Source organism: Tachyglossus aculeatus, chromosome 1 (assembly GCF_015852505.1).
Source record: "Tachyglossus aculeatus isolate mTacAcu1 chromosome 1, mTacAcu1.pri, whole genome shotgun sequence".
NCBI classification, from domain to species: Eukaryota; Metazoa; Chordata; class Mammalia; order Monotremata; family Tachyglossidae; genus Tachyglossus; species Tachyglossus aculeatus.
Genome location: NC_052066.1, coordinates 92,396,318 through 92,411,263, shown reverse-complemented (window position 1 = coordinate 92,411,263; position 14,946 = coordinate 92,396,318). Strand labels below are relative to the sequence as shown.

At 43.8% G+C, this 14,946-nt stretch overlaps 1 non-coding gene across 1 annotated transcript; it reads right to left on the bottom strand.

The window, feature by feature from the left end:
• Positions 1 to 1,663: 1,663 nt before the first annotated feature.
• On the bottom strand, positions 1,664 to 1,801 carry LOC119935600. Its single transcript, XR_005453395.1, has one exon. It is a non-coding gene; the product is annotated as a small nucleolar RNA SNORA7 (small nucleolar RNA).
• Between the last annotated feature and the right edge of the window lie 13,145 nt (positions 1,802 to 14,946).

Below are 14,946 nucleotides of genomic sequence, written 5' to 3'. Positions count from 1 at the left end.
GGAAAGAACACAGGTTTAGGAGTCACAGGTCATGGGTTCTAATCCCTGCTCCACCACTTGTCAGTTGTGTGACTTTGGGCAAGTCACTTCACTTCTCTGTGCCTCAGTTACTGCATCTGCAAAATGGGGATTAAGACTGTGAGCCCCACGAGGAACAACCTGATGACCTTGTATTCCCACCCACCCCCACCCCCGCACTTAGGACAGTGCTTGGCACATAGTAAGCAAGTGTTTAACAAATACTATTATTATCATTTACTAAGCGCTGAATCCCTGGATGACCCCAGGTACTGATTCCTCTTCTTGAATGTCCTTCTAAGTGGAGATGACCCATCCCCTCCAGGATCTTAGGGTCAGGCCACACTGGCCCTCCTGATCTATCTCATTGTTCCATACTCTGCCCGTGGAGATGCACTGCCTGTCCAACAGACTCCTTAACTGTCTGACTGGCTGGCCTTCAGGAGTTTTGTCTGGCATCTGTCCAACTTTATTCACTTGGAAAAGGCTTTTTCTTCATTTCAGAGAGGAGGAAGTCATCCCTCTGGCCTACAGTCAGAGCACCCTACTGATTTTTGTTTTAATTCTATGTATCTGTGTTGTGTTTTAAAGTTTCATCATTCTTGATGTGTCTATTTCCAGTCCCTTCTCTCCATTAAAGCTCCTAGATTAAGCCCCCTAAGAGACAGTGGCCATTTTTAATTTCCACCTGGGTAGTTTCAGTTTTTAGGACAGTGCTCTGCACACAGAAAGCACTTAATAGATACTATCACTACTAGTGCAACTACACTGGAAGGTTAATCCCTTGATCCAAAGTCAGGACTGTAAGAAGGGGAGGAAAACAGGGTCATTAACCAAGCTAAACAAGTGACTATAACCAGACCTTCCTCCATCGCTCAGACTGTGTTGTGCTGAAGAGGGCCGCAGCCCACAACTGAGCACCCTGTTGGAAAGCAGGTAGTTTCTCATTATTTTGTCCCCAGGGTGGTAGGGGTGAAGAAGAAAGGGTGATTCTGAATTTGGAGGCAATAACCTAATGAGCAAGAGAGTATCTCTCTGTTCTGAAGTGGAATTGGGATGGTTGGGATTGAATATTTCTTTACTGACCTGACCAGGTGGACAATTTCAACCTTGCCTTTTCCAGATGTTTGGAAAAGCCAAAAGGCATTTTAAGTGTGCATTTTCTCATTCTTTTTTTTTAAGGCATTCAATTGCTCACTCTGTACTATACTAAGAGTGTACTGTACTAAGGCACTATATTAAGTGCTGGGATAAAGAAAGAATGTGGAAAAAATTAAGTTAAAAAGGAAATAGCTATACTCCTTTAGAAACAATTTTGTGCCCATTAAATTGTTATTGATTTCCATACAAAAAGGCCAACATTTAAACTTCTTTTATTTGGGGAAGACTAATGTCTCAAAATGAAAGATATTTTCCATTCTTCTTGTATTATGCTGTTAAGTTGTGTCCGACCCATAGCGACGCCAAAGACACATCTCTCCCAGAATGCCCCACTTCCAACTACAATTATTCTGGTACTGTATCCATAGATTTTTTTTTGGTGAAAATACAGAAGTGGTTTACCATTGCCTCCTTCTGCACAGTAAACAAGTCTCTGCCTTTGAATCCCTCCCATGGTGCTGCTGCCCAGCACAGGTGAGTTTTGACTTGCAGCAGACTATCTTCCACTCACTAGCCATTGCCCAAGCTAGGAATGGGATCGGTATGCCTCGGCTTGACTCTTCCTCCTGTTGTCGTGACTGGTAGAGTACTGGAAACTCTCCAGGTGCGACCCAGAGAAGGGTTTTCCATTCTAGCTGATAGGTATTCCCCAGTATTTGGGGCATTCTTTCTCCCTAGCTACACACTTAAGCTTCATGCTTTCTTCCAAAGAGCTTGAATTCAAGCAATAAGGAACAATATTGGGTATAAATACATGCTTACCTTTAGTTTTCAAAAGGTTAAGCATGCTGTGATCTATGCATCTTCCTCACTGTAAATTGAATTTGGGACCTTTCTATTTGGATGTCTTCCTGCCTTCTCAAACTTAACATGCCTTAGACTGAACTCTTCATCTTTCCACCCAAACCCTGTTCTCCCACCAACCTTCCCCCTACCGTAGGCAACAACACCACTCCCCCTGTCTAATAAGCCCCAAATCTTGGCCTTATCCTTGACTCATCTCTCTCATCCAACCCGCATACCCAGTATATCACCAAATCCTGTCAGTTCTACCTTCTCAAAATTTCCAGAATCATCCCCTTCTTCTTCACCCAAACTTCTATCATTCAATCGTATTTATTGAGCGCTTACTGTGTGCAGAGCACTGTACTAAGTGCTTGGGAAGTACAAGTTGGCCACATATAGAAACGGTCCCTACCCAACAGTGAAGTTCACTGTGACTATCGCGGTCAACCTCCTTAATGACCTCCCTGCCTCCTGTTTCTCCCCTCTCCACTGTGTACTCCACTCTGCTGCACAGATCATTTTTCATAAAAAATTGATCAGTCCGTGTCTCCCCTCTCCTCAAAAACTCCAGTGCCTGCTCATCCACCTCCATATCAAATAGAAGCTCCTTACCATTGGCTTTAAAGCACTCAATCAGCTTGCCCTCCACCACCTCCTTGCACCTTACTCAGTGATCGCCTACTACAGTCCAATCTACACACTTTGCTTCTCTAACACCAACCTTATCACTGTACCTCAGTCTCCTCTTCCTCACCACTGACCCCTTGCCTACATCCTCCCTCCATCCTGGAATTCCTTCCTCTTCGTCTCTGACAGACAATCTTTCTTGCAACCTTCAGAGCCCACCTGTAAAATCACATCATCCTGCAAGAGGGCTTCTGGCTCAGTGGAATGAGCCTGAGCTTTGGAGTCAGAGGTCATGGGTTCAAATCCCGGCTCTGCCAATTGTCAGCTGTGTGACTTTGGGCAAGTCACTTAACTTCTCTGGGCTTCAGTTCCCTCATCTGTAAAATGGGGATTAAGACTGTGAACCTCCTGTGGGACAACCTGATCACCTTGTAACCTCCCCAGTGCTTAGAACAGTGCTTTGCACATAGTAAGTGCTTAATAAATGCCATCATTATTATTAAATTGCATCATTAAAGCCCTCACTAGCCTTAAACCTCCCTTCTGCATCATAGTTGTACTTGGAGCTGCTCCACTTAAATTCTTTGCTATTCACCCTTCCTCCAATTCCACTGCAGTTATATACATATCTGTCATTTATTTTAATGTCTGTCTCCCTTCCCATAGCAAGTTTCTTGTGGGCAGCAATCATGTCTATGTATTTTTTTTTGTATCCTACTCCCCCCAAGTGTTTATTTAGTATACAATGCTCTGCACTCAGTAAACACCCAGTAAATGCCAATTCTAGGGAAAAAGCAGGATGAGGGAAATTCAGTTATACATTGACAAAGGGAGTTGAATTCTCTATTTCTTCAGGCTGAGGCTGGATGGAACGGTATGTACACCTGCTTAGCCTCCCCAGGGTCCCATGGGCCTAGACTGAATGTCAGAGGGCTCAGCACAACTGGACGTGGCATTTACTAGCTAACTAGCTAACTGCCCTTTGGGACTCCAGGTGGGCTTGGCTTGGGTTGCAGGTGGCTTGACTTTGGAATCTTCATCATCATCATCTTTTCGGAGAAGCAGCCTGGCCTAGTGGAAAGAGCGCAGACCTGGGAGTCAGAAGGACTTGGGTTCTAATCCCAGCCCCTCCACATGTCTGCTGTGTGACCTTGAGCAATTCGTTTTATTTCTCTGGGCCTCGGTTTCCTTATTTATAAAATGGGGATTAAAGCTGGGATCCCCATGTGGAACAGGGACTGTGTTCAACCCGATTAGCTTGTATCTATCTCAGCACACAGTACAATGCCTGGCACATGGTAAGCACTTAACAAATATCACAATTATTATTAGCAGTAGCAGTAGTACCAGTAGCAGCAGCAATATCTGCCTCTTAGACAAGGGAATGGAGGACTCAAGAGTCCAAGCTCTCCACTGGCCAACATGTAGGTCATGGAACCCTGGCTGAATCATCCCACATCTCCCACCCCTCATTCAGTCACTCAGTGGTATTGACTGAACACTGACCATGTACAGACCAGTGTACCAAACACTTGGGAGAGTACAATAGAACAGATTTGGTAGACACATTTCCTGACCACAAGGAGGTTACAGTCTAGAGGGACCTTGACCTAACAGATTCTTGCCTGTCTCTGCTGAATGATTATACTCTGGTAGCCATATTATTTCTCAACCCCAAGTCAGCAGAAAAACCTTTGTTTTTTGGGGGTTTTTTAAGGTGTAGTTTCACACCTCCCTTTAGAGAAAACCCATGGGCATGAGGGTCCTCTCGTATATCCATTTAGTCATCCAACAGCTGCCATTCAGGGGGGCAACCATCTGGCCAAAGTCAGTGGAAGTTCAGAGTTGGAGCAGCAGATTCAGCTGCTTCAATTCACTTAAAAAAAAAAAAATCAACAGCTGCTGGTGGCTGACTGGAGTGTTAAAATTAAGAGTTCCAATTTGGACCAATTTTCATAAAAAAACCCTCTACCTGTAAAGGCCACTGCCACCAATGGCAGAAAATATGATTGAACAATCAGTGTAGCCTAATGGAAAAAGCACAGGTCTCAGACTCAGGAGACTGGAGTTATCATGAGAATCAGTGTGGTCTAATGGATAGAGCACAGGCCTGGGAGTCAGAAGGACCTGGGTTCTAGTTCCAGCTCCACCACTTGTCTGCTGTGTGACTTTGGACAAGTCACTTTACCTCTCTGTGCCCCAGTTCCTTCATCTGTAAAATGGAGATTAAAACTGTGAACACCATGTGGGACAGGGACCAGGTCCAAACTATCTTGTATCAATCCCAGAGCTTAGTACAGTGCCGGCACAAAGTAACCACTTAACAAATACCACAGTTATTATCTTTATCATTATTATTATTATTATTTTAATATTATAACCCCTGATCTGCCACTCATCTACTGTATAACCTTGGACAAATTTCTTATCTTCTCTGGGCCTCAGTTTCCTCTTCTTAAAATGGAGATTAAATACTCATTGTCCCTTGCCCTTTAGAATGTGAGCCCCATGCGAGAGAGACTGTGTCCAACCTGTATTTTATGTGAGAAGCAGTGTGGCCTAAGTGAAAAGAGCATGGACCTGGGTGTCAGAGTACCTAGCCTCTATTCCCGGTTCTGCCACATACCTGCTGTATGACCTAGGGCAAGTCACTTCACTTCTCTGGACCACAGTTCCCTCATCTGCAAAATGGGGATTCAATACCTGTTCTCTTTCCTACTTAAACTGTGAGGTCCATGTAGAACCTGATTATCTTGTGTCTACCACAATTTGTATCTACCAGAGCACTTAGCATATACTGAATGCTTAAAGATCACAATTATTATTAGTATCACTCATGAACTTCAGAGAATATGGGGAAGGAGCTTCAGGAAAAAAAAAAAGAATCCCCTTCAACTCATGTTAGAAATGAGACCTCCTTTTGATGATGGTGATGATGGTATTTGTTAAGAGCGTACAATGTTTTCAAGCACTGTTCTAAGCGCTAGGGTAGATACAAGCTGATAAGATTGGAAACAGTCCCTGTCCCACATAGGGCTCACAGTTTTAACCCCCATTTTACAGATGAGATAACTGAGGCACAGAGGAAGTGAAATGACTTGCCCAAGGTCACACAGCAGCCACGTGGCAGAGCCGGGCTTAGAACTCAGGCCCTTCTGACTCCAGGCCTATGCTCTATCCACTAGGCAGTGCTGTTTTCCCCATGGACAAATCTGTGGACAACCTGGGTCTTTAACAAGCATACACCTTATGCTGTCCAAATTGTTCCCTTCCATTAGGAGGAGTAGCAGACAGAATAAGAATGTCTGACTGCATTATGTCTCCACCAAGAAAAGGAATTAGACCATTGTTTTCTTTGAAAATAACAATCATATTTGTGTATTATCAAAAAACACAGGGGGAAGGAAATACATGAAACTGCAGAGAAGGATTCTTAGTAGTGATGAAGCATCTGGCAATTAAACAAAAATTGTGCCTTTGGTTTTTGTAGGCATTTTTCTTCCTTCACACTGAAAGCAACTTGGAAAGTTGCAATATGTTCTAGAATGTGTATTCATATAATGTGTACACATTAAGTATATTTTGATACATTAATATTGCTATAGTGGAAAGAGTACCTACATGTTCCTCTTTGCGGAATTGTCAAGTTGAGGTTACACGCTGAAGAAAAATGAAAACCAAAGAGGGAGATAAAGCAAGATTGGGAAAATCTGAATTGCTATCTTACACGGCTTGCCTGGACATGCCTCTTAGACTTCAGAATGGAGAAATGTAACACTGTATGCAGATAGATGAAGCGACATTTCTAAAATTATGTGTGTAAGCTCATTGTGGGCAGGATGCATGTCTACCAACAATGATATATTGTATTCTCCCAAGTGCTTAATACAGTGTTCGGCTCACAGTAAGTGCTCAGTAAATACAATAAATTGATTGACCTTGGAGATGGTGGAGAACAACAACAGAAAAACTTGAGCCGGTCTGGTCAGTAATTCTGCTTCTCCCTTCTCTTCACTTATAAATTCATTCATTCAATCGTATTTATTGAGTGCTTACTGTGTGCAGAGCACTGTAGTAAGCACTTGGGAAGTACAAATCGGCAACAGATAGAGACGGTCCCTAACCAACAACAGGAAAACAGTCTAGAAGGGGGAGACAAACAACAAAACAAGTTGACAGGTGTCAATACTATCAGAATAAATAGAATTATAGCTATATACACATCATTAATAAAATAAATATAGTAATTATGTACAAATAAAATAAGTAGTAAATATGTAGAAATATATATAGGTGCTGTGGGGAGGGGAAGAGGGTAGGGCAGAGGGGGGAGAGGGGGCTATGGGGAGGGGAGAAGGAGGAGGGGAGGAAAAAGGGGGCTCAGTCCAGGAAGGCCTCCTGGAGGAGGTGAGCTCTCAGTAGGGCTTTGAAGGAAGGAAGAGAGCTAATTTGGCGGATGTGTGGAGGGAGGGCATTCCAGGCCAGGGGGAGGGTGTGGGTCAGGGGTCAATGGTGGGACAGGTGAGATTGGGGCCCAGTGAGATGGTTAGTGGTGGCAGAGGAGTGGAGGGTGTGGGCTGGGCTGTAGAAGGAGAGAAGGGAGGTGAGGTAGGAGGGAAGGAGGTGATGGAGAGCTTTGAAGCCAATAGTGAGGAGTTTATGCTTGATTTGAAGGTTGACAGCCAACCACTGTATATTTTTGAGGAGGGGAGTGACATGCCCAGATCATTTCTGTACAAAGATAATCTGGGCAGCAGAGTGAAGAATAAACTGAAAGCGGGAAGAGACAGGAGGATGGGAAATCAGAAAGGAGGCTGATGCAGCAATCCAGTTGGGATAGTATGAGAGATTGAACCAGCAAGGTAGCGGTTTGGATGGAGAGGAATGGGCAGATCTTGGTGATGTTGTGGAGGTGAGACTGGCAGGTTTTGGTGAAGGATTGGATGTGTGGGGTGAATGAGAGAGCAGAGTTGAGGATGACACCAAGGTTGCGGGCTTGTGAGATGGGAAAGATGGTAGTGCCGTGCACAGTGACAAGAAAGTCAGTGAGAGGACAGGGTTTGGGAGGGAAGATGAGGAGCTCAGTCTTGGACATGTTTATTTCATTCTGTTAATCAATCAATCATATTTATTGAGCGCTGACTGTGTGCAGAGCACTGGACTAAGCGCTTGGGAAGTACAAGTCAGCAATACGTTTTGTTGTGTCGTCTGTCTCCCCCTTCTAGACTCTAAGCCCGCTGTTGGGGAGGGACCGTCTCTACATGTTGCCAACTTGGGCTTAATACGGTGCTCTGCACACAGTAAGCGCTCAATTTTATTTTATTTCATTCTGTTAATACATTTTGTTCTGTTGTCTGTCTCCCCCTTCTAGACTGTAAGCCCGCTGTTGGGGAGGGACCATCTCATTCATTCATTCAATCGTATTTATTGAGCGCTTACTGTGTGCAGAGCACTGGACTGTCTCTAGATGCTGCCCACTTGTACTCCCCAAGCGCTTAGTATGGTGCCCTGCACACAGTAAGCGCTCAATTTTATTTTGTTAATACGTTTTGTTTTGCCGTCTGTCTCCCCCTTCTAGACTATGAGGCCGCTGTTGGGTAGGGACCGTCTCTAGATGTTGCCAACTTGTAATTCCCAAGTGCTTAGTACAGTGCTCTGCACACACTAAGCACTCAATTTTATTTTATTTCATTTGGTTAGTACATTTTGTTCTGTTGTCTGTCTCCCCCTTCTAGCCTGTAAGCCTGCTGTTGGGCAGGGACCGTCTCTAGATGTTGCCAACTTGGGCTTAGTATGGTGCTCTGCACACAGTAAGCGCTCAATTCTATTTTATCTCATTTTGTTAATATGTTTTGTTCTGTTCTCTGCCTCCCCCTTCTAGACTGTGAGCCTGCTGTTGGGTAGGGACCGTCTCATTCATTCATTCAATCGTATTTATTGAGCGCTTACTGTGTGGAGAACACTGGACTGTCTCTAGATGTTGCCAGCTTGTACTCCCCAAGCGCTTAGTACGGTGCCCTGCACACAGTAAGCGTTCAATTTTATTTTGTTAATACGCTTTGTCGTCTGTCTCCCCATTGTAGACTGTGAGGCCGCTGTTGGGTAGGGACCATCTCTAGATGTTGCCAACTTGGACTTCCCAAGTGCTTAGTACAGTGCTCTGCACACAGTAACCACTCAATTTTTTTTTCTTTTGTTAATACGTTTTGTTTTGTTGTCTGTCTCCCCCTTCTAGACTGTGAGCCCGCTGTTGGGTAGGGACCGTATCTATATGCTGCCAACTTGTACTTCCCAAGCGCTTAGTCCGGTGGTCTGCACACAGTGAGCGCTCAATTTTATTTTATTTCATTTTGTTTATACGTTTTGTTCTGTTGCCTGTCTCCCCCTTCTAGACTGTGAGCCCACTGTTGGGTAGGGACTGTCTCATTCATTCATTCAATCATATTTATTGAGTGCTTACTGTGTGCAGAGCACTGGACTGTCTCTAGATGTTGCAGACTTGTACTCCCCAAGCTCTTAGTACAGTGCCTTGCACACAGTAAGCGCTCAATTTTATTTTGTTAATATGTTTTGTCGTCTGTCTCTGCCTTCTAGACTGTGAGGCCGCTGTTGGGGAGGGACCGTCTCTACATGCTGCCAACTTGTAATTCCCAAGTGCTTAGTACAGTGCTCTGCACACAGTAAGCGCTCAATTTTATTTTATTTTATTTTGTTAATACGTTTTGTTCTGTTGTCTGTCTCCCGCTTCTAGACTTTGAGCCCGCTGTTGGGCAGGGACCGTCTCTAGATGTTGCCAACTTGGGCTTAGTACGGTGCTCTGCACACAGGAAATGCTCAATTTTATTTTGTTAATACATTTTGTTTTGTCGTCTGTCTCCCCCTTCTAGACTGTGAGCCCGCTGTTGGGGAGGGACTGTCTCTAAATGTTGCCAACTTGGACTTCCCAAATGCTTAGTACAGTGCTCTGCACACAGTAAGCGCTCAGTAAATGCGATTGAATTGAATGAATGAATGAATGAGTTTTGGATGGTGGGCAGACATTCAGATGGAGATGTCCTGAAGGCAGGAGGAGATATGAGCCTGGAGGGAGGGAGAGAGAACACGGGTGGAAATGTAGATTTGGGTGTCATCAGAGTAGAGATGGTAGTTGAAGCTGAAGGAGTGAGTGAGTTCGCCAAGGGAGTGAGCATAGATGGAGAACAGAAGGGGACCAAGAACTGACCGTTGAGGAGCCCCTCCAGTTAGGGGATGGGAGGGGGAGGAGGAGCCCACAAAGGAGACTGAGAATGAACTGCCAGAGAGATAAGAGGAGAATCAGGAGAGGGTTTTTCTGACCAAGTCATCTCCTTGTAAGATACTTAAAAATAAAGTTAAAAAAGAGTAGCACACACAGGGGAAAATTTGAATCATTTGCTCTTCATTAATTCATTCATTCAATCGTATTTATTGAGTGCTTACTGTGTGCAGAGCACTGTACTAAGCGCTTGGGAAGTACAAGTTGGCAACATTTAGAGACGGTCCCTACCCAACAGTGGGCTCACAGGCTAGAAGGGGGAGACAGAGAACACACCAAAACATATTAACAAAATAAAATAAGTAGAATAAATAGGTACAAGTAAAATAAATAGAGTAATAAATACATACAAACATATATACAGGTGTTGTGGGGAAGGGAAGGGGGTAAGGCAGGGGGGATGGAGAGGCGCAGGAGGGGGAGAGGAAGGAGGGGGCTCAGTCTGGGAAGGCCTCCTGGAGGAGGTGAGCTCTCAGTAGGGCCTTGAAGGGAGGAAGAGAGCTAGCTTCAGAGGTTTGATGGTAAACATTTTGATTCCCTTAGTATTTTTCACCTTTTGTATTTTTACATTCCACACATCTGACTAGAAAGAGTCCTCTCTTCCTAAAGCACAATTAACACCCAACTGGTGTTTTTTTTGTATGTGGGTGGGACCAGGGAGGGTAGGCACTATGCTCAAATGATGCTCAATTTTTTTGGTGTTTTATAAACTATTAAAAGGAAAAAAGAAAGCAGCAAATAATAATAATAATAACGATGATGTTTGTTGAACACTTATTTGTGCCAAGTGTTATACTTAGCACTGGGGTAGATACAAGGCTATTAGGTTGGATGCAGCCCCTGTCCCACGTGGGGATAACAGTCTTAATCCCCATTTTACAGATGAGGTAACTGAGGCCCTGAGATGTTAAGTGACTTGCCCAAGGTCACAGAGCAGGCAAGTGATGGAGCTGGGATTGGAAACCAGGTCCTTCTGGCTCCCAGGCCCATGCTCTATTCACTTCACAACACTACTTCTCCAGATTTGAGTTTCCTATATCTTGAAGAACCCATGTCCCTGCCCGGCTTTAAAATGCAACACCATGTAGAATTTTCCACTGGGTGGAGGACAGCATAAAAACCTTCCCAGATTTCACATGGGTGTGTCTTCACTGCCTCTGAATTAGGACCAAAAGTTCATTTTTGCAAATGTTTGACTGGGCCAACTCCACATGCACTTGGGATGTTGCTGCTGCGTGGAAATGTCTGCAAAACTCCACAATAATTTGGCATTCTTACAGCCCGTCAGTAAGTATTTATTTCCACAATTTAAACAAGCTTTTCCAAATTGGAAACGTTTGTTGGCAAAACTAACGTATTTCACCAAAGCAAATATTTTTGTTATTATGATGTTTCATTTACAAAATCACTTGTCTATAGATTGGGTTGAAGGGAATCCTACATAGCTTTTTTTTTAAAAAAAAAATTGCCCCTAATTGACGATTTTTATGTTAAAATCTTCAGGCTCCCAATATTTTTCTCAATCCTTCCTGACTAGAACCATGGCACTAACCCATCTCTTAGAACTAAATATCATAGACTAATTTTTTTAAAACTACCACAGCCTGACTTCTTTTAGTCATAGAGTGATGCAGTCCAGGCCTTGGGCCTGTACCAATTTGTATGGCTCTGAAGGGGTTAGATTTATATCCTGTTTGAGCCTTCTACTGACATTAACTAAGGGTAGGGTTAATTCTATATTTCTTTCTAAAAGATCAGGAAGTCAAATTTAAATCTTCTTTAGGCGTCTCCTCCCCAGACTGGCACTGGTGATGTGAAATATTCAAGAGAGTTGTTTCAGATTTCTTTCTAAACCTCCAATCAACTCCACCCTTGCAGCCCGCTGGTTTAATGAGGTGGCTGTGTTGTAACATAGTAGTAAGGCAGCTTAGGGGAAAGAGACGGAAACCAGTTTTTAATCATTGCTCAATGACCGGATTGCTGAGGCCACACGACACACCTTAAAAACACACCACTTACTATTTCATTAAAAAAGTAAATGTTGTTCTGGGTTATAGGAATGTGCCGCCTTGGTTTTCCCTGGAAAACCAGCCTCTGGAAGCCTCATGGTGCTATGAAAACACTTTCCCCACTAAAATAATAATAATAGTTTGGGTTTATATAGCATCTTCGGAAAGAGCCCAAAGCACTTTCACATGCATTACCTCATTTAGCTTCACAGATTTGCATTAAAAAATTATAAACAGTACCATTGTACTAAATGCATAATATAAAATTTTATTAATAACTTACTTTTAGATAACACTTTAAACTTATCCTGCATATGTGAGTCATTCATTGCATCATTCTCATTGAGAAAACTCAGTCTTTAGAAAAGCAAGAACGTGGGACCTTAGGCAAGTCTCTTCATTTGTCTGTGCTTCAATTTTCCTTACCTGTAAAATAGAGATTCAATGCCTATTCTTCCTCCTACTTAGACTGTGAGCCCCATGTAATAATAATGGTTATTATAGTGCTTGTTAAGTGCTTACCAAGTCCTGCTCTAACAGCTGAGATGGATGCAAGTTAACCAGGTTGTACACAGTCCCTGTTCCACGTGGGACTCACACTCTTAATCCCCATTTTACAGATAAGGTAACTGAGGCCCAGAGAAATGAAGTGACTAGCCCAAGGTCACACAGCAGACATATGGTGGATCTTTTCCTCCCTTCACAGCCCTAGACTGAGCCCCCTCTTTCCTCCCCTCCTCCCTATCCCCTTGCTCTGCCCTACCTCCTCCCACTCCCCACAGCACTTGTATATATTTGTACAGATTTATTATTCTATTTTACTTGTAAATATTTAGTATTCTATTTATTTTGTTAATGATGTGCATATAGCTATAGTTCTATGTATTCTGACTATTTTGACACCTGTCTACATGTTTTGTTTTGTTGTCTGTCTCCCTCTTCTAGACTGTGACCCGATGTTGGGTAGGGACCCGCTCTGTATGTTGCCGACTTGTACTTCCCAAGCTCCTAGTACAGTGCTCTGCACACAGTAAGTGCTCAATAAATACGATTGATTGAATGAATCCGGGATTACAACCCAGGTCCTTATGACTCCCAGACCAGTGATCTAGCCACTAAACCACGTTTAGCAGATAGAGTAACCTGATTAGCTTGTAACTACCCCAACACCTAGTATAGTGCTTAGCACATATTTAGCACTTCACAAATGCCACTGTTATTGTTAGTAGTAGTAATAGTGTGACTGTATACCTTCATTCAGCTGAGACAGTCCTGGATCTGGGGGCTAATTCATTCATTCAATCGTATTTATTGGGTGTTTATTGTGTGCAGAGCACTGTACTAAGCACTTGGCAGAGTGTAATTTCAGTAGTTTGGGGTCCAATTGCAAAAAAACCCCTCCAAATGTTGTGGAATTGAACAAGACTCCTGAGAGGTCCTCAGCTTGCTTGAACACAGTAGCTTCAGGCAGGAGAGCAACTATTCTGAACCCAGCTTCTGTCCACAGTTCTTAGCTGCAGCATGGCTAGGTGACTCTGGTTTCCTCCCCTTTGGGGAGTTCTTGTGTCAGGGAGGACAGGCTATTTTGAAGTCGCACTCCTTGGAAACCCTCCCATTTATACATTCTCTCTGATCTCCCATCCTTGTGTCTCTCCCCACTTCAATCCATACTTCATGCTGCTGTCCGGATTGTCCTTGTCCAGAAACGCTCTGGGCAAGTTACTCCCCTCCTCAAAAATCAGTGGCTACCAATCAATCTGCGCATCAGGCAGAAACTCCTCACCCTCGGGTTCAAGGCTGTCCTTCACCTCGCCCCCTCCTACCTCACCTCCCTTCTCTCCTTCTACAGCCCAGCCCGCACCCTCCGCTCCTCTGCCGCTAATCTCCTCACCGTGCCTTGTTCTCGCCTGTCCCGCCGTCGACCCCCGGGCCTGGAATGCCCTCCTCTGCCCATCCGCCAAGCTAGCTCTCTTCCCCCCTTCAAGGCCCTACTGAGAGCTCACCTCCTCCAGGAGGCCTTCCCAGACTGAGCCCCTTCCTTCCTCTCCTCCTCGTCCCCCTCTCCATCCCCCCATCTTACCTCCTTCCCTTCCCCACAGCACCTGTATATATGTATATGTTTGTACATATTTATTACTCTGTTTATTTTATTTGTACATATCTATTCTATTTATTTTATTTTGTTAGTATGTTTGGTTTTGTTCTCTGTCTCCCCCTTTTAGACTGTGAGCCCACTGTTGGGTAGGGACTGTCTCTATGTGTTGCCAACTTGTACTTCCCAAGCGCTTAGTACAGTGGTCTGCATACAGTAAGCGCTCAATAAATATGATTGATTGATTGATTGATCCAGTTTTTTTGGAAAAAAATGTTCACCATAACCCACTTAATATCATTACTACTATTGCTAATATAATTTTTTCCTTTGTCACGTTTTATTCCCCCTCTGTTTCATACACCTAAAATATGAGGAAAGGCTATGTGATTTCTGCCTTTTTTTTCACTTTAGTTCCTTCACAAACTGGAATGGAATGTCTTTCCGGCCCACATCATCCCCCTGGCCTGGAATGCCCTCCTCTGCCCATCCGCCAAGCTAGCTCTCTTCCCCCCTTCAAGGCCCTACTGAGAGCTCACCTCCTCCAGGAGGCCTTCCCAGACTGAGCCCCTTCCTTCCTCTCCCCCTCGTCCCCCTCTCCATCCCCCCATCAATCAATCAATTGTATTTATTGAGTGCTTACTGTGTGCAGAGCACTGTACTAAGCACTTGGGAAATACAAGTTGGCAACCCTACAGCACCTGTATATATGTATATATGTTTGTACATATTTATTACTCTATTTATTTATTTATTTATTTATTTTACTTGTACATATCTATTCTATTTATTTTATTTTGTTAATATGTTTGGTTTTGTTCTCTGTCTCCCCCTTCTAGACTGTGAGCCCACTGTTGTGTAGGAACTGTCTCTATATGTTGCCAACTTGTACTTCCCAAGCGCTTAGTACAGTGCTCTGCACACAGTAAGCGCTCAATAAATATGATTGATTGATTGAT